Source organism: Poecilia formosa, unplaced genomic scaffold (assembly GCF_000485575.1).
Source record: "Poecilia formosa unplaced genomic scaffold, Poecilia_formosa-5.1.2 Scaffold0, whole genome shotgun sequence".
Taxonomy (NCBI): Eukaryota; Metazoa; Chordata; class Actinopteri; order Cyprinodontiformes; family Poeciliidae; genus Poecilia; species Poecilia formosa.
The window spans coordinates 5,093,278-5,119,142 of NW_006799939.1; the positions used below are offsets into that span (position 1 = coordinate 5,093,278).

Consider the following 25,865-nt stretch of genomic DNA (forward strand, 5'->3'; position numbering starts at 1 on the left):
CATCTCTAGATAAATCCCACCAGGTGGACGTTTTGTCTCGGAAGCCCGTGAATGTTTCGACCTCACTGTGGTTGTTATTTATCGGCCGCTGACACGGCCGTGAATTCCGGGCCAAAGCGAAACTCATATTGTTATCAAAAGCATAAAATTCCTATCACTTTAGATGTCACAGCATAGACAGGAAAATGAAGCAGGTACTCATAAAGACAGCGGGCGCAATAAATCAGCCGGAGCGTCCAGAGCGAGGAGACGCTTGATTAAATAAGGGGAATTAGGTATTTTTGCAAAAGCGGGAAATAACATTGATCTATGCTCCTGCCAGTGGCGAAGCTTGACACTGTTGTGTATGGTTTATTTTTCTTGCGTGTTTCTGAGATATCAATCTTGTCTTGACAGATTGATATGAGTGGGACAAAATCCTGCCTACTTTGGCTGACATATTCTCCTTTGCTGGAAAACTGAGGACAGACTTGTCTGCATTTCTCACCAAATGAGGAGCCCGTCTCGTCACTTACATATGAATGGAATATATCTAGTTCTTTAGAAAGTATTCTTGGAAAGTGATATTTTACACATTTTTTTTTTTTTTAATTTTTGAAACACAAGGCCTACAAAATCCTTTATTTACATTTAAAACTTTGATTTGGAGCCAACTAAAAAAACAATTAGTTTTTTTCTGAATACTTTTATAATCAAATCTTTCACACACATGGTTGAAGGTACCCACCGATGTCATTCTGAATCCAAGTTCCGACTTTAGAGGTAAATGCAGAGCCGCATATGTGACCATCAGTGTTTGTTCCTGTTTCCTGTCATCCACTGCAGTTTGACCAGGGAGTTCTCAAACATTTTGATGAAACAAATAACTCATCTTTTTGGTTGATGGACATAAAATCTGACTTGGAAATAGTTGATACTAGATTTCTACTAGACTTACAATTTCTGATTAGCCCCTAGCATGGTGGTACCAATGTTTGAGAACCATGAAATTAAAGCAAAGGACATTTGTGTTGGAGTGGATTGTTTGAAAGTCCATTTCAGAAAACAACTTTGCCATTAACGTACATTGCCATACACCCGATTACAGATCACTTTGTACTTTCAAATCATACAGACGGGCTTGCTCAACCCAAAGATATCTGGACTACAACTTGCAGCATTCAGTGTAAGACATGTGCTAAACTCTGTGTCATGATCCTCATGCAGAAGTGCTGTCTAAGTGCTTTTATTGCTTTGAATACAAGCAAAGTTGTCATGTGACATCGTCAAAATATTTTTTACATCAGATTCTTCTCAACATGTTTCTTAGGTCTGACAGACGCTGTAGGACGATGAAATCTGTTCAGTTCTCACTTCTGTCATTGCTTTGTACTACATACACTCATGCCGCAATTGCACATTACTCCTTATAGCTCATAATGGCTTCAGTTTATACGTTTACAACTATCTCACATTAAGAGGTGTGTTATTGGTGGGTCGACTTCAACCCCCACCCCTTCCTGTTCTGGGACCTTTTCATTGACCACAAGGTTTGATAAATACTTACAAATCACATAATGACATGACTTGAATCGACTGAAGATTAGATCAAAATCCATTTAAGAGCTGGTGGCAAGACTTGAATGATGCTCTGTATTAAACTCTCTGATTAGTTATGAGATATTCCACAAACAAAAATAGGCAGAAACTTTAGTCTTTATGCGTGTAAACCTGATCGAGACAGAACTGCAGCTTTTACTGAACTAAAAGATAAAATTCAGAAAGTTTCAACAGAGACAAGTGGAAATTTTCATGCAACAATTTTTATATGTACATACCTGTATCTGTTTTGTAATGTCAAAAAGATCTAGAAATACAGATAGTTTTTACATGGCATGTAAAACTAGCCAACATGACAACTGTTCCTCTTGCTACATCACTAATATCTACAGACAATGGTAATACAAATGAATGGTAATCTAACACATGGTATTGTATTAAGTATTATATGTTGTGTGAAGATATAACATATCTATTTATCGAGGCCTGTTCTTGTGGTCAAAACAACGCAGAATGACTTGCCAAACATAGCAAACCCATACCGGCATACAGCCAAGGTATATAGTCAGATCCATTTTAAACATTTCTCTCTGTAAATATTTTCTTTCTGTCACCAGTGACGACTCCCTATATTTACTAAGGCCAGTGGCGACGCAAAGGCAACATTTTCCTGGTTGTTTTTCCAGAGTGTATAATTTCCATAACACGCTCCGCTATGATTTGGAGGTGTCTGGACGGCTGATGGGATCGTCAAACTCTGGAGAGTGGGGTGATGACCTTCCACCTCATCCATCACCCGGTGATGGACATGGGAAGCCGGTCCCTGACAGGTTTGGAGGACAAGGCGGGGGTGGAGAGTACAAATGGGGTTAAGGGTAAGAATGAAGAGGGATCGTGGTTGCCACTGGCTGAAAGAACGGAGGGGGGAGGAGGACGAGGAAACTGGAGAGAAGTGTGGCCAGGATTGAGGTCAGGGATGTATGATTTGGGAATTACAAGAGCCACAGCTAGCCTGGTTAAATGTTTGTGTGGGGACAAAGATGGATTATCTGACAGTATGGGCATCTATTAAATGTGACATATAAACAAAAGTGAATTATGTCACTTGGGTTAAAATCTTAAGTATTTGGAAGTTTCGAGTTCAGGAAAACTCGAAAAAGTATTTATCGCTTTAGGTTTGTTGTTTGTGATTTATCATGAATGTTTGATAGGTACTGCATAATTCTAATCATTTCCATTCAATCTCCTTTACTCTAATACCCATAAATAAAACCCATTCTAACCAACTGGCCAAAGAGTATGGTGGAAATCAACCAACACAGGGATGTCAACTTAACATGATAGACTACACGCAACTAAAAGGTATCTTATAAAATCAGAGGAGCAGTAGACATCCACAGCTAAGGCTAACAATATAATCCAAAAGTGCAAAATCAACTTTTTTGACTTTAGTCTTGTTATAATGTCACTTCTTCATCAAAAGCATACCCAAAGTGTAGCTTTGACTTACTCATGCATATTTGAGGAATCCTCCCTCACTTGGCTCCTTCAAACTAGTGGCAGCAGCGCTAGAAGAAAACACCTGGTGGAGCTGTGAGTCTTTAGAGCTTATCACAGAACGGTCGTAAATGACATCATGAAGGACTGGTGTGATGATGTCCTGAAGGCAGCGCCTGAAAGGTTAGAAGCTTCTTAAAGAGGCAGAAGCTAATTTCAAGGCATCAGATGGGAAATAAAAATATCATTTTAAGTTATTTAAATGCAGAATTTTCACAATGGCACATAACACAATTGCTTGTGCTATGTTCAATTGTGCTATGAAATGGAACTATGTATCCTAAATACATAACACGGCCCCTTCAAGGCAAAAGTCTGAAAGTCCCCTTTTAACTGATTTATTTTTCTGCTCTTGGTTTCATTTAAGCTGCTGGATATTGAGTTTACTGATGGGGATTTAAAAGGAAAAAAGTTTGCACTACTATCATTTTGAATTTTTCATTGCCTAGAAGAGTAAACACCCAGTGTGTTTGTTGGTTTACCTAAAATCAAAAGAATAAAAATAAAAGGAATCGGCCCGGTCCAGTAAAAGTCATGAATCTGGCCCTCGGGAGCAAACGATAAGAAAAACATCCTTCAACCCATAAAGCCAGAGCAGGCTGGCATCACCGGGATGCACCATTCTTACACACACTTACTCACAAATGTCAGGATGAGCGACATTTGACCCTGTCCATCCGATAACCCGGTATCATTTTTGGTGTATGAGTGTGCAATCATATGTTTTCCTCCGTCTGAGCTAAATGTAGGCACGTCTAGACGCTTCTTTCTGTTTTACTGCTGCTGCTCGCTCTGTGTTGTGTGCGTCGTGTCAAAAGTTCACTTTTTTTGAGGAAGTTGAACGAGACTCCTTCCCCAGGCTGTCTGACAGCAGCCTGGCATAGTGAAACCAGGAACATGGCCGGTTCACTCTTACTCATAGAGCTGCCATTTCACCTTTTAACTTTTAATTTCATCGCTGAATATTTGCTTGTTTTTGCACTCGAGCTGCTTTATCGAAGCTCATCTGCTTAACTGTGAAGCAAATATCAAGGCTATCATGTCTTGGATCAGATTAGAGTTTATTCGGTAAATAAGGATAAGCTATTGTTGGGACACGGAGCACAACAAGGATTGACACACATGTGGAAGCTTAAAACTGATTTGTTTTTGTGTTTTGTTTTGTTTTTTTCAGAGGAAAAATGAGAAATATTTCTACTAATCACTACATATGTCTGTCGTGTTTTTGTGCTGTTGCTTTTATCTTTGGATTGAAATCAGGACACCCAGACACACACGCACACGCGCACACACACATGTTTGTGTGTGTATTGTGTAAAACAACAAGCTGCCCTTGCTTGTCTTCTGCTGGCCGGGGCCTCTGTGGGTTGGACAGTTTGTGAAAATGACAGGACATGCCAACAAATTGCATCATTTCTGCCTCTGTGGCCGAGGACAATAGGCCACCATATGCTGAAGTGGGGAAATGAATGGAGCTCATTTGTGCTGGCACCCCGAGCTCTCGCCCCCCACTCCCCCCCTCGACCCTGCTGGGGCCCTCCGTGGCACCGGGGCCGAGGCAGACAGACAGGGTCGCTCTGTGCCATGCCGCTGGACCCCGCTGCCCGGTCCCCAAGTGTAACGCACATGTTTCTGTGTAACACGATGATAAACAAGATAAAATATAAACACAATAAATTAAAAGTTAGTCTTCACAGAGGCAGGACTTTGATTGAAAACACTTACAGTTTTCAGACTGAATAACATCCCATGTGGGACCTTTCAGTTCCTGCGTCTAAAAGTAACTGTAAGGACAACTTTCTGTTTGTCTGTTTCTTTGTGTGTGTGTGTGTGTGTGTGTGTGTGTGTGTGTGTGTGTGTGTGTGTATGCATGCGTGTGCAGGTCTGGGATGATAGCAGATGATTAAGGAGTGGCTGCTCTGTTGACATGAGATACTAATGAGGATGAAATGAGAAGGTCAGGGCTCGTCTCCAGGAGGGGGGGGTCGCTCTCCTCCTCCCCCGCCGTCACCACCCGCTCTTCCCTCCCTCTTCTTCTATCCCCGTACCCCCGAGTTGCCTCTTTTCCTCAGGATGGACGGCTAATCCCCCCCTCTTAATCGGAGCAGGCTGGCTTGCGCATAGACACACATCTACACACTTCCAAACAGGCCTCTACATCTTCATAATGGAGGTAATTAGTTGTTCAACAAGGCCAGCTCAGCATTATGATTAGCACCATTTTTTTTTTTTTTTTGAGTCCACTTAAAATTTGACCACTTAGGCCCTCTGTTGTCCATTCATTCTGCTCGACGCAGCCAACACAGGGGACAGCAACGGGTTTATAAAGCAGAAGCTTTAATTAATCTCGTCCTAGAAATGTCGATTAACAGTGTGTCGGACCAAAACCAGCAAGGCAGTCTGTCTTTATTGTCAACACATTACCTACCATCGCATAGTCAGGACCCACGATGAGTGTGTTAAATGTAAGTCTGAATAATTTGTCAGGTTGACAAATGATTCAAAAATGATTCAAAAATTGACTGTCGAATTTTGAACATTAATTGAAGGCTGCAAGTTTGTAATTAACTTTCATTACTTTGAAAAGATACAAAGAAGTGATAAAATGATGAAAAGGAAAATGTGTTCGATTAGCCAAAATGATTCTTGGTAAACTGGGATTCCCTCCTCATTCCTTGCCACCTTAAGAGAATTTAGCAAAAAGATAAGTACTTCATTACAGAAGTATTTTTAGCTTCTAAATATTTTCGAAGCCACCAAACTTCTTTTGGATTAAAATGTGTCTAAATGAGTTTAAAGTCGAGGCCATTTTTGTGTAGACGTGTGTGTCATAAATGCACAATATTACCGGCATGGTCTTGGCATCGGCTGATATCGGCTGTAACAGTTTAATATTGGACATCGGCCATTCTGTCAAAATCACTCACCGACATAAAATGTGTTGTTTTTATATGACAAACCAGTGACAATGATGCCTGCAGCACAGCACAACGTCAAATATCATGACTAAATTTGACATTAAACATAACACAAGTTGAAAGTGTTGCATCAATTTCAACCTCTTTTTTTTTTAGCATTTGGTAGCAGGTTAAGTTGTCAAAGATAATGCAGTATTTTAATTCCACATTAGAGAAAGCCATATAGTTTCAGTGATTATAGGAAAAAACTTGGTATTGGTTATCGGCCAAATGAGTTAGTATATCGACATGCCGGATATCGACCAAAAATCTAATACTGTGTATTCCTAATCATAATGCACCTGCATGAACACACCACAGCTAAAGTTTCACTTACTTTTTCCAACGTGTTTTGCAACTAAGTTGGGTGATGCAGTTCTTGCTGGAAAATATTATTCAAGTTGAGGTTGCGATTTTGATTTTACATATTCAGACTCTGGCTCTCATGAATCTTATTACCTTATTTACTGGTGAACGGTGGGAGGACTGCAGTCCACCACAAGAAACTACAAACTTTGGACACCTTTATTATCACCATTCTAATCCTACTACTATTTATACAGCCTGGTGTATTGTGATGAAATGCCACCTAAGCAGCCAGTCCAGCTGTGAAATTTCCTGCCTACTAATCGTTCCGTAGTCAGCTGTCAGTGGTATCATAGGGAAGTGGAAAGGATTTGTCAACTAAGCCATGAAGTCACAGTCTTGGTGAGTCTTGGTGGATCCTGAGGCGCAACTTTTTCAGTGAAACCAACTTTTATTGCTTCAGCAAGGCAAATGTATTTTGACCATTTCACGGATCTTGCTTTCTGAACTGGTGCACCGTCATGTTTGAACAGGAAGAGGCGGCGCACCAGTACAAAAACAAAGATCCACAAAGACACGGATGAGCCAGTTTGGTGTGGAAGGACCAGACAGTCTTGACCTCAACCAAGAAGATAATGATTTGGAATGAATTAGTGGAGACTCCAAGCTCTTGTGGATAATTGTTCAAAACAAAACAAACAAAAAAAGAAACCTCTAAAGATTATAGAAAACCTTCACAGAAGATTTTGAAGTTGTTACAGCTGCAGATGGTCTGATATCATGCAAAACACTAAAGATTAAGAGTTTAATGTCACTCAATTTCATCTATCTGTGAATGATGTCTAGCACATTTTTACAATGTATGGAATGTCCCAAGAAAATATAACTTTGACATGCAATGGCATCTTGAAACCTGATGTTGGACGTCTGTGGGTGTCTTTATAACATGTCAAAAATAAGTAAAGAATTTCCAAAAAAAAAGAAAAAAGGCTTAGAACATGTGAGTTTGGCCAATTTCAAAAGACAATTGAATGAAAAATATTTTTTTATTATATTCATAACACAGAACTGAAATTGGAAACGTATTGTGACTTAAATTCGATTAAATGATTTAAATCTCGACTGGCTAACTTGGCAGCTCAGAGGTATAATCCAGGTGGGACACCAATGACCTCAGTTTATTTTTTGCCTACACAAATCACATGGAGCAGATGTCTAGATACTGGCTGGAAACTGTTTCAAAAGGGTTTTTCCAATCATTTAGCTGGAAACTGTTGCAAATTAAGTCAAAGTTAGCCACCATTTCCCATCTACAACTCAAAGCTTTCTGGGTAAGAAAATGAATGCTAAGTTTCCTTTGATGGGGAGAAACAAATCCATAAAGCAAATATTGCTCTGTTTCTTAAATGCACACATCTAGACGTCCCTGCTCTTGTTCAGATTTCTAGTAAAAACAAAATCTTTCTGATGGAGCTAAGGTTAACAGTAATTCAAAAAAGAAAAGGTGTTGTCATGGTTTTCTTAGTCTCATCTTCATGCAAAGATGAAGTCATGTAATCAGAGATAACCTAGACAAAGGCAGTGCTGACGGCTGTCCAGTGATGCAGAATAACAACTTGTCTGAGTGCAGAGGAGCTCCTAATAAAGAAGGTGTGAGGGTCTCTATCAGCATGGTGAACTGCTGACCCCAACAAGGGGAAGGAAGTACTCAGCCAGCTGCGCGCCATTTTTCATCCCTGGGACGGACCTTTAAAAGAGAGGCAGAAAGAGGCAACATGAGGGAGAGAAAGAGAGAGAGAGGGAGAGAGAGAGAGAGAGAGAGAGAGATGTATAATGGGTCAGATGAGGGGGAAAAAATACTCTTGGTCTTGTGAAGTGCAGTGAAGTGTCATATGGATGCCTCCTAAGTCATGACCTCTGTGAATTTTAAAGACTGTTCATCTCAACTCGATAATCAAAGGCTGATGCGTATCCCGGTGACAGACCCCACAAACACACACACGCACACACACACACACACACACCCAAGAGCGACCTCAGCCAGGTACCATTCATCTTTTTTTTCCCTTTAACACAATAGGTTCATGGGAAGATGAAGACTCTTTAATTGCCATTCAGTTTCACTGAGGTGTAACAGGATGTATGTTTGATACTTCCTCCTGAACACATGCTCACATGTGCAACAACACAGATTTGTCACAAAAAAAATGTAAACGTCTTTAAGAGAACAAATTATTCAAAGAGGCGGGTTTGACTGTAGCAAAACTGCTGAAGACATCTGCTCATATGTAAATGCTGTTAAAAAGTAAAGTAAGTTAAAAAGAAAGCAAACGTAGAGCTAAAATTAAGACACCACTTAAAATGATCAGTTTCTCTGATTTTACTCTCTAGTTGTATATGTGTGGATAAAGTGAATATGCTTTGACAGCATGTCTCTGAGATTCCAAGCAAAAGGTTCGTATGTATTTGCAGAAAATGATAAATGGTCAAAAGCAACAGACTGGCGACCTGTCCAGGGTGAACCCCGCCTCTCGCCTGGAACGTTGGCTGGAGATAGGGACCAGGAACCCTCCTGACCCCACTAAGGGACAAGGGTGTACAGAAAGTGGATGGATGGATGGATGGAGAAACAGTCAAACTAATAAAAATGATGCAGTGCTTTCAGACCTCAAATAATGCAAAGAAAACAAGTTAATATTCATTTAGAAACAACAATACTATTGTTTGTATGGTGCATTGAACTTTAAACTGGCATGTTGCTGAAATTCTGTACAAACAGACTTCACTTGACTTCTAATACAGGCTTACAAATCAATATACAAATTCTTAAGCTTCCACTTTCTTAACGTAACATTTCACATGTCACAAGTGAAACCACGAGGCTCATATTTCTTTTCTTCAGTTACTGTCTTGCTTACTTTAACAAGGATAAACTTGAGTCCTCGTTCTGCCATGTTAATTGCAGTTCCAGTTGTTTCGAAGCCTTTAATTACAGCTCTGACAGAACACGGCTAATGTTTGGCTGACTTATTCAGACAAACACATCTGCCCTACTTCAAGGGCAGATGTTCCGTTGTCACTCACATCTTGAATGCAAGCAAAGAGAAATGGGCCTTCATTGTTTCAGCCAAAGTCAAAAAAATCACCGTTAGAAAGTTTGGTGATGTTCTGATCAACATAAAACAATGTCAATTTAAAGCATCTAACTCAGGTATATTTACTTTTTCTTAAGACTTGAGTGTCTCACTGTTGTGTAAAAAAAAAAAAAAAAAGCTTTTTTTCAGAGAAAATATTTATTTTAAGCTTCTTTCTTTCTTTGCGGTTAATACATTTGTAAACCTGCTAGGAAAAGTTTTCCCTGTGTCACACTTGTGTGTCGTGTTTGCAGTACAGAAAGTAAAGCCGTCCTAAGTAGATTGCCTACCACATGAGGACGAAACAGAGCTCCTTAAAACACGCCTCCCATAAAAAAAATAAAAAAAAGGACTCCACCAACGACGTGCCGTTTTCATGCAATTTCTTCTCCCCACGGACGTCCAATTTCCATCTTCCCCCTGTAACAAAAGACGGAGGTCGTTGTGGAATTCATATGGAAATTAAAATTGATTTTTTTTTTCTTTCTGTTTTTTTTTTTTCTTTTTATTATAGCAGCAAATAAAATATGCTTGGTCACAGGAATCGACAATTTCCGCTTTCACCCACGAAATGCGGCCGCGGGGTTTTGAACGACGAACCGTGCGGCGCTAAAATATGAGCACGCTTCATAAACGCGCCCGCGGATAAAAGTCTCGTTTCGGTCCGGCGTGATCGCTTTTGCTTGCTCTGTTTGATCAGGAGCGAGGGGCAGGGAGGGAGAGAGAGAGAGGGAGAGAAAAGGAGAGAGGGAGGGAGGAAAAATGAGCCTGCCAGTGGTTAATTGAGCATACAGATTCCTAATGTGTCAGGCGGTGGCCTCGCAGATGAGGGATGGCACTTTTTTACGAGGCATCTTCCTTTGTTTCCTCTTCAGGCCTAATGAAGTCGGTCCTCCAGTCGCCACCTGGGCCGGACGTTCAGGCACCACAGACACGCTGACCCCCCACCCCCTGCCACCCACACCTCCTCCCTGCCACCACTAACACACCCCACCCTCCCTTCATTCACAAAGTCTGATAGCGATTTAACATCTTCAACACTCCCCTGCCGCTTCCTTGGCCTCGGCCAGCCCGGAGATAAATACACACACACCCACATGCCATGACACACGGGCTTGACCAGAGGCATTGCTCACACACTGTATTTATACGAGTGTGTGAGCGTATAGAGCACAGCGTGGGTTATTAGCTGGGAGATTGTGATAAACTCGCACTCTAGACTGATATTCATTATATAAACCGCAGACCTGTTTATTTTTACAGTCTCAAAACAGCAAGCATCCATTATCCAAGGTTTTTTTTTGTTTGTTTTTTGTTGGGTTTTTTTTGTTGTTTTTTTGGGAGGAGGGGTGGGGGTGCTGTCTTTTCATACATGCCTTTAGGTCACCCACTAATGAGCTTAACACTGAGGAAACGTGGAAGCGATTAGACGAGCTTTGGCTGTTTCAAACACACACACACACACACACACACACACACACACACACAAAAAACAGGGCAATGATATTGCACCTTATGATCTTATATTGGTCCGAACGACAAATAAGAAAGGGAGACGAGTGAGGAGTACCGCGTCGTTCTCAAAAAGAATGACTTCACTTGAGTTTAAACGAGCAAATGGTTTCTTTTGGAGGGGTGGGGGGTGAGGGGGGTTTGCTAGCTCCCCATTTCCCTTCGTCTCCTCGTTGTCTCTTTAGCAGGCCGGCCTCAAAAACTCCTTTAATACCCCTTTCCCTTTGCTGCAGCCACTAGGGCTAAGTAGTTTCTGGTCACCCAAACATGTTCAAGGTGCTCCATGACCATATGTTTACTCGCTGGGGAGAAGAAGAGCGAGAAGGCTGGACTCTGTGACCTTCACCCGGGTTGAGCAATGAATACTCCAGGCTCCTCTCGCTTGGGTTCATGCCAGGCGAACACAGCAGACAGGCATCCCGGGCCCACAACAGGATCCCCAGCAAGAAAGTAATGACACCAATTGGCAGAAGCTGAGAGTGCGGAGGGAGAAAATGTTTCAACTTTTTAGCTTGCAGTTAGCCTAGATAATTAGCTAGCTAACAGCGGCTTGCTCTAGAGGGTTACTTTAAAGGACAGAAAGACGAGGAATGATGGTATGCACAAGTAGCATGCTTGACTACATTATAGGCGTTGATATTTTTGTTAAAGGTGCACTGGTTGTTTTGCCTCTTTGGTCCTATTACCGCCTTTTTCTGGCACAAAATGGTGCCGTCTATTGTTGGACATGTCACACTGATTTTAGTTTTGTTACAAACGGAGTGACAGACCTTCAACTGATTACTAAATCGTGAAAAAGGTCAGCTGACTGGGGTGTTTAATTTGAGTAATTTCGCCCCAAGAGGGGATCAGAACAAACATAAGTGAGAACAGGGTGTAATATGACATTTTTAGACCATAAAATACAATTGGATGAAATTAATTGTGAAATGAATTGCTCTATTTTTTTTACGATCATTTAACTCCATAATTTATGAAAACACTTATCAGAAAATAAAGTACTATGTAATTGGACATGGGTACAAAAAGGTTTTTGTAAAGCAAAATGGCAGTGTGAAGGTACAGAATGTGCTATGAAATGGCAAAAGGTTAAGCTAAACAAAAGTTGTACAATATAAGCTAGTGCCGTAATAATCCATGTCACAGTTTCAGCAGCATTTGGAAGATCTCTACACAGTTTACAGGTCAAACAAGCTAATAATGCTACACATGCTAATCTTTTTTTTGAGTGTAAATCGTGGAATATCATGAAATCACACAATAAAAACCTCACACCAGCAGCTGCCCAGACTGGATCCACTCATTCTTTCAACATCATATCACATTTCACTTTCTCTAGGGAAACTGTCTGTTGTAAAGTTTATGTTCTACATGAAACTCTGTCCTCAAACCTTTCAAATAAACCCAAATCCAACTTCCATTTTTTTTTCTGGTTTCATTCTATGAAATCATTTCCTTATTTACCTCCAGAAATACATATTTTTAGAAGCCTGGCAGTAGAGAGACCTCAAACAGTGGCGACGCTTCCCTGTTTTAGTTCTTCTGGCCGCCGCAAAAAGTGTCATGGTTTTTGCAAACGCATTGTGCCGTTTATAAGAAAATCGGCAGGTTTTTGTTTCACATCTAGCTTATTGTGACCAATGTGAAGGAGTTCTAATCAGGAAGTGACGAGCAGTTTATACATCCGCTGAAATCTGAGTTTAATGTTTTAAACAAATAGAAAAGTATAGACTTGGTAATATTTTTTGACAAGATTAAGACCTATTTCCCTGCACTGAGTTTACATTAGTTAAAATCTATTTCCTCATATGCATTTCCTTTGTATTATTTAAAGCTACAATGAGCTAATTTGAGTTATTTGGTTATCAAATCAAGTCTTTGATCATCGATGGCCTGATCCAGTGAAATGAGTTTGATCCAGTCTAATGTTAAAGCAACAAGTAGTACCTGGAATAGTTGCATCCAAGTTATAATAGATGTTAAGTTTAATTTAAAGCTGGGTGTAACTGGTTATTACTTTACATAGTTATGAGTTAGCTCAGCATAACAGTAGTTTTGACTCTTCCTCCCATCAGATATAAACATCCTACGAGTGGAAAGAGCTGCCCATTCAATGTGATGGTCATTTAAAGACCATCACATAATCCAGGACTATTTACGTCTATAATTCAATTTTTTAACTGTAACATATTTAATAAAAACAAAATACATTTAAACCTGGTTCCTAGTCTGATTCGGACAGTGACAGAGGTTCTGTAAGACTAATATTTTTTATGATAGAAACAAACCGAACTTAGTTCATGACGATCTTGACGAAGGACCTGGCTGTTCATCTCAATATACTTCTTTTTTTTGTTAAAATGTTTTTCATGTTTTTCATCTATCAATACAGCCTAAATAAGTAAGTATCTTCTCGCATATGCCAATATTTTCTCCACAGAAAAAGCATTGATACATCAACATCACAAATGAAAGTTTTGCAAATTTTGTTCATAATACTAAATCAGGTGACATGTTTGAGTTTCAGTCTAGACTTGTGGTACTTCTGGAGAGTTTGTTTTTGCCAGATGTCACAATTTTAAAAATTTTCAGTCTGAGCTTAGATATGTGAGAGAGGCCAGGCAGATTGGCTTCGTCTAATCTTAGAAATAAAAGCATCTAAATGAGAGCAACAAATGGAGAATCTCTTTGACTCTTGTCTAAATTAGGCTTATGTAGAGCTTCAAACATTAAAATCAGGTTCCTTGCTCGTTGGGTAACCCCCATTATTACACAGCCTTATTTTACTGTCAAATGATGTTCTATTTATTCTTATATAAAAAATTCAATGACGTTTGATCAGGTCATTATGTTACAAAATGGCCGCCTATGAAAAATGATGAGACTCCTTATGGTCTGAAGTCCCAACCTCTGACCCAGTGATGTTAAAACTACCCAACTTCAATCCAAACAAAAAGAAATTTCTAACTATAGAAATAACTCATTTGTTTTGTGTGTGTGTGTGTGTGTGTGTGCGTGTGTGTGTTGGTTGCGTAACTTCTCCTAGCGTCTTGAATTATACAATCCCCATGGGTACTAAATAAGCAACAGATTAAACCTGCGCTGATAACTGAAAATGTCAGCGTCGTCGAGTCAACGGGGGGATCTTCAAGGGAGGGAAAGAGGGCTGAAGGAAAATGCCATTACTCTCCAGATAATTTAAACATGTGTTGGCATTTATCTTGGTGGTCCATGTCCGAGCACTAATGACAAACTCTTGTTATTAGTGCACTGAATCAAAGCCAAGCGCGTATGCCCACCCAAAACTGTAATCCCTTAATGTTTCCCACTCTCTAATTTGGAATTACAAAACCTACGCTAGATTCATAGGTGCAGTAACTCTTCAAAGCGCCGTAAATACAGAGCAACAAAACACATATTTGACCTTGTTTGGTGTGTTTTCTTTTTTGGAGCTCTCCTTTCTCCGCCGAACTTTATTTTCGTGGGAAGATTAAATATTTCTGCTTAAAGACACCCTATGAAATGACTCCAGTCGCTGCGCATAGACACACACACACACACACACACACACACACACACACACACAGTCACACGCTCTCCTGATTTCGGATGGAGATAGTTCGGAAGAGAAGGGGGGAAGGAGGTGTGTGTGTGGGGGGGTGAAATATATAATCTCCTGAAAAGAATGAGGCCCTCTGGGATTTTCTCAAAGTGGCCCCTCTCTGGCCTAGGGTAGGGGGAAATTGGGTGAGTGCTGGTGGTGTGTTGGAGGGGGGGCAGCGGGAGGGGAGGGGTGTGCTAAAACATGGCCACTCCACACTGTAACTTGAGCCAGAAGGGGGCCAATCTGTCAAATAATTAGCTGTTGCCCGGCACAAAGGTTTTATTTGCAGGAATTTCATCGAGGCAGGATTGAATAATATGTCTGTGTGTTGCGCGGGGGTCATGGGAACATCATCTCTTACTGGTGGGCCATAAAAGACGGCTAAATGATAATGAGAAAAGGCTCCGGTAATTCAATTCCTCAAGCGTCGGTTTCCATCTCTCCCCCCCTCCACTCTACTCCTCTCTCCTTCCACTTCCCCACTCTCTGTCTTTTTGTCCTTTCTTTCCTTCTTTCTTTCTCCCTTCTTTTCTTTCTTTCTGGGCAGCTAATTGCCAAACTTTGTGTTGACGTTGAACTGGTCTGATTCAGTGTGCATAAAAACACACACTTATTTTGACATACAACAACAAAAACAGAAAGTTTATGTTGAATCAAAAATCCTGCTTTGAATTCGTAGTGTTTTGTGAAAGAATCTTTACTGGGCATCAATCGTGTAAGACTTTGAGGTATTAAAATTAGACAGAATTAAAGAATAGTAAAGGAATAAAACACTTAATTCTCTCTGAAAATAGATTTAAATAAATTAGAGTATCGATCGCCCACCTACGGAAAGCAGAACGTATAATTAAGGATGTGCAGTCCTCTACCTAAACCCACTGGCTAAGTCATCTTTTTTTTTTCTTTTTTTGTACACTGACCTTTAACCTTTAAAAGCAACCAACCAGGAAGTGGCTAGTGTTAAAAGGGATTGATTGGTTCATGGCCCGTGGATGATTGTTTATATCATTCCATACTGGAGGTTTGACCCCTGCTCACCCCTCCGAGGACCAATCCGCTGAGAGCCATGACCTGCGTCCATTTGCAACGGCGCTAATTACCTTTGACGGCTTTCATTTTGCATCGGGGCAGTAAAACGAAGCCCCTGCAGTGGCCTGATTGAAGCAAGACGCCGGTGCTGCCCGGCCACTCCAAGTCATGCTTTCAACCCCCCCCACCCCCCATCCCACCCGCCCTCCGCCCCCCCGCATGTCAAACACATTAAACTTAATGTACCAGCAAATCTCGCTCAATTATTTGTATGTCGCAGAGGTTGCGCTCACATGTGTGTTTACGTGGCGGCCCTTTTTTTTTAAACGACGCTCGTGTGTATGTTCAGCCCATCTGAGCACGCTCAAGCATGCTGGTGTTTACATGTGAGGGGGCAGCGAGAGAGACGGAGGGGAGACATGAGTTTGCCTTTTTGAGGCGACAGGAGGTCCGTGCGGGGTTCGGGGGCCCACACGTCCCGCAGCGCGCCGCCGAGCGGAGGGATGGATGAGGAAACTTGCTTTTAAGTAAAATAATTGGATTATTGCATTCTGTGATCTCGCTAATTATAATGAAAGCAAGGTTACTATTTTCCAATTATTATTCTATGCCGATTCTGTTCCTCTCTAATAAAGAGGGGCACTGATGCAAAACAAAATGCCACAACTTCATTTCCTGCCTGTGCCTTAGAGCTATTCAGAGATGAGGAACGAACAACACCCCCAACCCCCATTTGCAAAATTTCACTTTTTTATTTCCAAAACATTTGAATAGAACACATACAGATGCTATTTGTTGCCATGTGCAGCCTTTGCTAATCAAATTTTGATACAACACACAAATAGTTCTGCATTTCTGGAATGAGGTTTTGTTAAAGGTTTATACGGAGCTAATATCTTCCCTGTGGTTGATAACTTTCTTGGCATCTAAATTCATATTAGTTGGTCTCAGAGAATGAGGCCAAGACAACTCCGCCTTCCACAATGCCACACCGGTTTGTGCATGAACTATTTTATGAACCTTTCAACCACAGTCATGTTAGCGATGTATGGTGATTTACTCAGAAGCCAGTGGTTATTTACACAGGAATTAGAGGTTGGAGGCGGTGCATCACCAATGATCTTCCTGTGGGAAATGCATGCTGAGAATGGAACATGTAAAGCAGAGCTAGCCAGGTATTATTTCACATTAGTGTCCATAATTGTTAAGGACAGAGATTAACTAAGATTTTCTAAAAATGTACTTAAAAATAAACTCTAACTAGGATAATTATTGGTATTAGCTGGCAGTTATTACTACCGTCATTGCAAGCGAAGTGTACATTTAAAGACAAGCATTGTGTTACGTATTATTTTAAAGTATTTGTTTTTACTTGTAGCCTTTATTCAACAGTGCTAAAAAAAGCATTGAAAGGAGAGAACGACATGCAACAAATGATCCGGGGCCACAAAGTGAACCAGGGACTGTGGAGAAGTGTAGCTTCCAGTGTCCCTGCCCCACCACTGAACCATGTGGCATCCCTAATGTTGCATTACCAAACTGATTTTATTCATTTTGAACATCATGTTAATATGTAAAATGCTGTATTGACAATTCAAAACACCAACCAACAAATTCCACACAGTCCTATGAAGTACTGTGAAAATGGACGCTCACCTTGCCATGAGTGAAAATATGCAGTTCAATATAGAGTTACGACTGTACTGTTCTGTATCACTCACTTTTTCGGCTTAAGGCAACATTAGCGCCTCATGCTAATGTCGCCTTAGCATAAGGCGCTAATGGCTAATGAAGCTACTGCAGCTACTTAGAGAGAACAATGGCAGTCTCTTTCAAAATAAATGCTATATTTTGGATGAGTACAGGAACGGAAAATGATGTTGGATGCCCCAGGATCTGATGTGAAGCATTCTCACTCAGAGTGGCTCTTGAAAAGTTAAAGAAAAATAGTATTGCACACTTACTTTTCAGACAGCAGCTCTGACCAGAAGTGCTTTACATATTCCATTACCAGCCTGTGTTTCACATGCCACCACTGGTGGCTCACCGCTTGTATCTCAGTTTTCATGTGAAAAAAGTCGCAGCTTCCCGAAAGCAAATGTGACAATAAAATCACCTCTAGATAAATGACTGTGCTGCTTTTCAGATTGGAGTTCTTTCAAAAGTATAAAAGTCCACTTTATTATGGAGCTTTACCCTCCGGGACCAACTCATTTAAGATGTTGAGAAACGCACAGTACTGAAGATAAGATATTGAGTGTCTTTAGCATTTAACAGAACCTCACTTTAAAAATAACAAGTTTCCCTTTAAATAACTACCTCTTAGATTTCGCTAGGTCAGGTGTAGTCGATTACCCTTTTTTTTTTTCCTCGCTGTCCTTGGTCACTGCGCATAGAAAGTAACACCAGTCAATCACTCCACTTGTGACAAATCATTGCATCAAATCTCCTTCCCTCTCTGCATCCCCGTTCTTCCTCCCTCCACATGCACCGACACACACGTTCATGCCGCTCCCCTTCAGTCGTTCATGCCTCTCCGCTCTCGCCCTTGTCAGTCTCCCCACCAAATTCCCCGGATCACAGAACATCTGACAGTATTTCATCTTGGATTTTGAGGATAAGTGAGGGGATTTTGGTTCAAGCTCAGAGCTTAGCATGAAAACGCAGCTCAGTGACAAAATCCAGGAGGTTTACACACAAAATGGGGGGTGGGGGTACCACCTCTTCAACCCACTCCTACTCCAAACTCTATTTTTTTCTTCCCTCCAGTATCATTCCCCTGTGTGCTCTCTCTCTCTCTCTCTCTCTCTCTCTCTGTGCCATGTTTACAAGGTGTTGTTAGATTTAGCTGTGACTGTTTGTCTTAACCCAGCACTGATACTGATAGAGCTAAATATGCTAAATAGTTATTTTATTATGGAATACGAAAACAAATAAATTGTATTTAATAAAAAATATTTCTGTTATGTGATAAAATTGTGCGTAAAATTTTGTTTTCATTAACATTTGTCATGCAAAAAGTATCTGCCCTTTCACATATTTCCTGTTTTTGATGTCTTTTCTTTCTATTTTTTTGCTACGCTTAATTATTCAAATCATTAAGCAAATTTTCATATGCTAACCCATGCAAGAATAATCTGAGGGAATACAAACTGCAATTTTTAAAGATGATTTGGGTATAGAGGGTTTTATTTTAAAGTCAGTCCACAACATTTTAATTGGATTTTCTTCAGGACTTTGACTAGGCCACTCCAAGGAAATGTATCTATCATTTAGATGTGGACTTGCTGGTATGCTTTGAAGTTTCCTACCATTAGCATGTTTGATCACAGTAACACTTGAGTGCTTTTCTTGCACATTTTGCTACAGCTTACATGTCTAACAGCCTCTAATAACAGGTGAACTGTGCAGACCCTGTCCACCCTACATGCACACCTCACATAAATATCTCCAGCCCAGGTTAACCCTGGAAATAAAGAAATAAAAGCAATACATGGAGAACCTGAGGAGAATCTTGAATGCCAGTTGCTGGTGGGAAAGATGGATTGCCTGAATTCTCCACCAATCACCAAACAACACATTGGCCGCAGCATTGATTGATGAAGTATTTAAGTCGTCAATCTCACATCACCTGCTTTTCTTTTCTCTCTTGCAGCCAAACAGCTGCAGAAAAGCGATGCTGTGTCTGCACATCAGACAGACCCCGACCTACGGGAAAAACAATGCAAGGAGCTGCAGCTCGGCTGCTTTCCTGACATCGGAGGTCAAACGAAGAAGCCATACGCAGTTTAAATACTGTTCATTTACAACCACCTGTTTACAAGTAACACACAGATAATGCTCAGGAAGCAAGATGGAGACAATGGATCTGGGATATCTCTGGCTTCTTAGACTTCCAGCTTAGTTATGAACGCACCGCCTCAGAGTAACGTCCAAAGTAACATTTATCGCTCACCTTTGACCTTATTCAGAGACCTCTTTGTAGTGTGTGATGCATTCAATAGCATAATCATGCTCGACCACCTTTAGTTCGAACAGGGAAAAGATCGTCATCGACGAAAATGCTCATACAGGCAAGGAGAAAACATCCCACCTGCAGGCGACGCGTTGACAGAGCCTCAGAGGGAAAACGCACAGCCGGTGTCTTCTTGGAGTTATTCCGAAGAGGCCATTGATCCGCCGGTTAACCTATTCTCCTGCATCAGTTCAGAAGAAAGCCCTTAGAGGAAAGAACCCCCACCACCACCTCCACCTCCGCTGCTACCTCCACCACTACCACCCAGCCCTGCCCATTGTTTCCCTCTACTAATATGATACCCCCTCAAGGTTCTCCACAGACCTCATTTCTAATCAATGCATGGTGGTTGGTGGGATCATCCTGTCTCTGCAAATTAATGACTTCACTTTTTTCTGTGGTTTCATGCCATTGATTTGTTTTATTAGCTCATTGATCTCCAAGAAACATCTCCCCCCCAACCCCTCTCCGCCCTTCGCCTCCTTACACACCACCACCACCTCCCTCCAACAGCTTCTTATTTGCTTACCAATTTGAGAGCTGATGGCAACAACCAACAATATTACCGGCTTGCTTTAAAGACAAATACATTTCATTGTTCTACTCTACATTTTACCTTCACAATAAGTCAGACGAAAATACGCCGTTTCACGTTGCCCCGAAATCTGAGCATCCCGGTTTCAGCAATCTGGTTTCGTGAGTTTTAACACACAACTCCCATGGTCTAAATCACTTTGATGTTCATCTGGTCAGGGCTCGCTGGTCTTATTAACAGCCATATCTAACTCGCTCCACTATAATTCCCTTTGAGATCCGAACAAAAGGATAGGAAGTGCTTTCCTCAGACAAGTCAGACTTCACTTCACAGGAGGAATTACAGCTTTTCATTTTCTGCCACTGGAGCGTTGTAGCGAGCTACCCTTCTGGCACAGTGATGGTCTTTCTTTCCTGTTTATGACTTAAGCCACGCACAAAGAGCCGATTCACGGCGATCACGTCTCGGCAGCAGTGATGTCAAGTAACTGTCGAGGTTCAAAATCAACATGATCAGATATATCAGAGGAGATGTGGCATAGTCGGATTGACAGAAATGCTGCATGTGATTTACTCTGAACTCATTTGGATGCACCTTATGGAGGTTGCTTGAGATTTCATATTATTTTTGTGCTTCCTGAGTTATCCTACAGTGACAAATTCCATCAAGCAAAACAGTCTAAAATTATACACCCTGACTCCACCCATCTACACTTTATTACCTCCTGTCTGTCTTTTCATCCACAGTTTTTGACTCATTTGTCTCTAAAATGGCATATTTTCAACACAGGATCCCCATCCAGTGTGCAGATGGGATATTGAATGATTACTTTCACGGAAAGGGCAAGATATAAGAAGAGATAGAGAATGTCCATGTTAAAAGATGAGAGAAGGAGTACCAAGCACCCTGCCTCCCCCCACCCCTCACGTCAAGCGGCATGTTTATTCAGCTTGTGGGAATTCCTGTTCCTCAGGATAGATCTGCAGTCGTCACAATTGGCGATATTCCCGTCCCACCCAGCTTGGCTCTTTCATGGAAATCAAATCCCACACAGACAGACAATTACTCACTTTTCGTTTTCTTAGACATTAGAGACCGTCGACCATACAAGCACAAAAGAAGAAGGGTGTGTTTCTCGTTTATTTTGAACATGGACCCAGTCGTGACTTTTCTCAGGCCCTGTCCACATATTTTTAGAAAAGAAGGTATTTCCTGATCCATTTGTACCTACTACCTAAAAGGAAAACAAAAGGTTCTGCCAATAACATATTTTTAAAACCCTTTTTTGAAATAGATTTTATTTGTGTGTAGACTGTATGGAGAAATGGAGGCTTTCTGACTTGACTTTTTTAGTGTGGTTTTCCTGCAACTTTTCAAATCTGTTCTAACATGAAAACTTTTCCTGACAAAGCTAAGAGGTGCTGATCTGGCACCAACTCTCTCAGAGCCAAGTTGCTCCACTTGCTAGCTTAATGGCATTAGCTTTAGCATTAGCGCTGTATGTAAATAAACTAATGTGCTTGCTCCGACACAGAAACCTCCTCAACTATGATTAACTTCAGGACTCCCTGGGTTGATGCAATTGTTAGCATAACCCAGAAAGACCTACCTGCTCTGCCATTTTAAACACTGAACACGAGAAAAGTCGACTGAACCCAGAACTTAAGTTCTATTGAAAAATTTTAGATACAACTTCTTCCCAAAATAAAGTTGTTGTCCAATGTTGGAATTTAATCCACTTCAGAATTCATTTTCCAGCGCAGAATTGTTCAAGCAGCCCTGGAAAATAACACCTCCACCGTGCAACAGAACAGAGGAGTACAGGGGCAGCTCAGAGCTCAGAGGGGGAAATCTCCTGCTGTAGACCGCTCCATGCTCACCGGGAGCATGACACAATTAAGACACATAAACTGTCTATAGTAGGTTGTACACTTTGGGTGAAATGTCTCGCATATTTACCATAACGCACATGATTTTGTTTCTGTTGCTTCAAATTACGCCTGAACAACAGGCTGTAAAGATTTACCTCGTCAACCGTAAACAGGTAAGAAAGTTTTGGTGGGGTCAGCCACAAACACATGCCCACATCTCCCCTTCTGTCTTTACATAAATCCTTTCAGGGCTTCTGGCAGCAGTTTCCTGCTCTTTCATCTGGCTCCCTTGTGGTAGGACTATTAGCCCGGGCCTGTATACCTGCAAGTGTTTGAGAGGCAGCTGGCTCTGGACGCTCATTGCCTGCGCGGGCCCAGGGGCTGCTGGGACCTGGGAACGCTGGCACCAAATACCGATGGGTAATTAGACCTTCATTCAAGAGCGAATGTGGCAAGCATTAGACACAAGGCTCTTTCCGGTTCAATTCATATCTTCATCCTGCCTTCCTTCCCCTTCTAACAACTGCACTCCATCCTCCGTTTTTTTTTTAAACTTCTCTCTTGTTTTTCCTCTTTTGGACTAGTCATTATGTCTTAACCTGAGTGTCCTTAAGGGAGATTTTTTTTAAATGTTTTTAGAAAGGAGACATTTTGGAAGAAAATATATTTCTGAGGTGGGTGATCTTCATTTACAAGCACGATTTAAAAAGAGAACTTCAACTTCTTTTGTAAAAGTTATCCAAGAAAATTCTTTTTTCATGATATTAACTTTACAATATGTCTGTATGATGCTGCTGTGTCATTTCCTCAGTTGTGAGAAACATGATGGCGGTAGTTTCTCATGTAAAAGAAAAACTATTGGGAGGCCGCTTCCAGTTTTGTGGTGAAAGGTGACATAACCCATAATTCCACTCCAACCACAAGGTTCTTTGATCACATGTTCCTCTCTGGCACTGCGAGGGCTGTTCACATGATACAAACCAGTTGCAAATGACAAATTGCTAAGAGGCTGAATGCACAGAAAGGTGAGGTTTGAAGCAAGTTTTTTGTTTTTCTTTTTTTTTTTTTGTATTTGCACACATAATTAGAGGATTATTTATAGATGGAATAAATGTTAAAAATTGCCTAAATTAATCTCTTTATATGTTATACCTCAGCTGAGCATTGCTAAGAACTTGAAACAACAACAAAAAAAAAATAGATCCTCATTCTTCAGTTAGGCCAAAGGTCATGACCACTGACTAATGACATTGAATATTTCAGACTCCTTTAGTGCGTGGGACACATTAGACAAAAAGAGAACATTTTATTTTTAAAGTTGATGTGGTGGAAACAGAGGAAGAAGGACAATTTGTGAGTCTGACCAGGCCATAGACGACTGGTGCCCATCGCCACAAGTCATTAGGCAACCTGGACAGGTTCCTATAGTGCATCAAAGGGCAACACAAAACAGACTTAAACAGTATATTGTCATTGCATAACTGACAGCAAATATGCAAAAGGTCCTCCAAGAAAGGGTGAGATCTGACCATCAGCTTGGGGGAAGTAGAACCGCTGCTTGTCGATATCAAAAAGATATTGTTGTAGTCGTGCAAGCACCTGATCAGGACATCGCCTGTCCGCCTCCTTTTGGAGGTTTTTCAGCCTCATCCAACTGGGAGGAAAACACCAAGATAGACACAGAACGTACAAGAAAGACTTTAAATCCCTTCTAGCCTTGGCATTGTCCAGAAAAAAGTAGCCAAGTAGACACAAGGCTCTTTCCGGTTCAATTCATATCTTCATCCTGCCTTCCTTCCCCTTCTTTTCCAGTAAAAAATCTCTCTTTCTTTACTGGAAAGAGAGATTTCTTGGTTTACTCTCTGACCTCATCTGGAAGCCAATGGATCAAGTGAAGATATTTATTTTAAAATTTTAATCAAATAAAATATTTTGAATAAATTCCTCCCAGACTAATACTTAATTCTCTAATGTATAATTAAAATAGACAAAAGACTAAATAGTTTAGGTATGAAGGATCTAACTTTGTAATGTCGTCAGGGCTCCTCAATGGCGACCGTGAACTTGCGGATATAAAATCAATTAGATTCCACTGATCGCAAAGAGGGAGGAGATATTCCCTCATTACATTCTACTGTGGCAGGTAAGGAGGGAGTAAATAGTCTGACAAGCTGCTCTTTGTCTACAGTGAATTAAAGCAGAAGGCGGGAGAGGATGCCGCTTTTAGCGGTCGGGGGAAAACACAAGGTCCAAATTTGCATAAACAGGAACACAAAAGAAAACGGGGTTAGGAACAAAACAGGGGGGGGGGAAAAGTGTTGTCAACAGGACCCCCCAGTGAGGAATTTCAATTTCATATATCTAATTATCGCTGTCAGATGGAGAGAAGTGACAAAAAGCTGTCTTTGTTCTCCATCTTTGTCTCCCACGTCTCTCTCAATTAATTTCACCATACGAATATGACTAATTGTCTCTGTGCAGCTCCGCAGCCACATAAATAATAATTTTGGCCCGTGTTTGAGTTGCGGGGGTGTTCATGCTTCAATTTATGATATTTGGACACAAAGGACTGCGCATAATTCAGGTGATCGCATTAGCGGGCCAAAGCAACCTCTCCGCAGGCATCACCCTCGCCTGGCAGCTCCGCAGCGTAAATAATGCCTCCATACTTTCCCTCTCTTTTGTAAAGGACAGTGTTATCTCCCTCGTTTCTGTCACTGGGATTGTTTCTTTGTTGAGAGCGGCGATATTAGCATCATAATCAGACAGAGAGAAAGAAGTGCCAATGATGGCTGAGTTATGCAAAGTATAAGCGTCAGCTGTACCGGTCCGCATTTAGGTTTGTAGCTTTTATAGGCAGCATCTAGTTAAGCTGATTGTCGTGTAACTTAGAAAGACAATTATCACATACCTGACGGATAAAAAATAAATTGTACTTTATTCTGTTTGAGAATCAAACTATTTTCATGGTAGATTGATTTCTCAGAAAACTGTTGAGTTATTCCTTTAAGCCAAATGATGGATTTACAGGGTTGTTACTATTTGATTTCTTTCAGATTTCCTCTGTTTTCCTTTTTTGCCACACTTAAATGTTTCAAGATTATCCAACAACTTTTTGTTGTTTACATGAGGCCGCTGTTGCTAAACTGCTGCTATTTTCAGACGTCGATCAGGGAAAAAGTTTCCCGCTGAGCCGTAACTGTTAGAATCTGCCGCAGTTCTCATGCCAGGCCACTATAAGGCGCTGTGATTCTAGCATATAGTCACTTTTTTTTTACTTTTCCTCACCAGTCCGTTGAGTATCTTCATTAAGCACAAATTGTTTAATGAACCATGGAACACATTTCGTAACATAAAATGTGTCCGAATAAGCACACACAGTACAGTGATATTTTCTCCAGTCTTTTTGCAATAATAAACAGAGTGAAAGAGGCATAAAGAGCATACAGAGCTACTTTAAATGTAGTTCTGGGTTCTTTTAAATCCTCTTGATTAAGTTTTCTATGTTTTTGTAGTAATTTTGGTCACCCAGCCACTCCTGAACATTGTGTGTGTTTTTCTTTTTCCTGTTTTTGTGGATAGCCTTAGAAATGACTTGGGGAACCATTTCCACACTGATAGATCTCAGTTACTTTCTTTCTTATCTGTTTTTTTAAATTTCTTTAGATCGAGGTGTGATGTGTTGCTTCTTGATGTCTTTTAGTCAACTTTATGTTGTCAGTCAGGATAAATGATTTGTTCATTATACCAATTGAGCTATGATTAAATACCTAGATAAGGTAGCGGGTATGATTAAAAAGAACTGA

The 25,865-nt window shown here is 40.9% G+C and overlaps 2 long non-coding RNA genes across 4 annotated transcripts in view; one reads left to right on the top strand and one right to left on the bottom strand.

The window, feature by feature from the left end:
* Positions 1 to 1,791: 1,791 nt before the first annotated feature.
* Positions 1,792 to 25,865, bottom strand: part of LOC103143904 (uncharacterized) — a 78,044-nt gene continuing 53,970 nt past the window's right edge. For 2 of the 3 annotated variants that reach the window (XR_001663490.1, XR_476857.2), the window contains exons 3-4: positions 9,784 to 9,913; positions 7,151 to 8,106 (exon numbers count right to left, since the gene is read on the bottom strand). This is a non-coding gene — a long non-coding RNA (uncharacterized LOC103143904). Of the gene's footprint in view, positions 3,515 to 3,557; positions 8,107 to 9,783; positions 9,914 to 25,865 lie in introns of those variants that run through there. The other variant, XR_001663488.1, reaches the window with a different exon arrangement.
* On the top strand, positions 3,887 to 8,979 carry LOC107837488 (uncharacterized). The gene is made up of 3 exons (XR_001663500.1): positions 3,887 to 3,897; positions 6,617 to 6,620; positions 8,853 to 8,979. It is a non-coding gene; the product is annotated as an uncharacterized LOC107837488 (long non-coding RNA).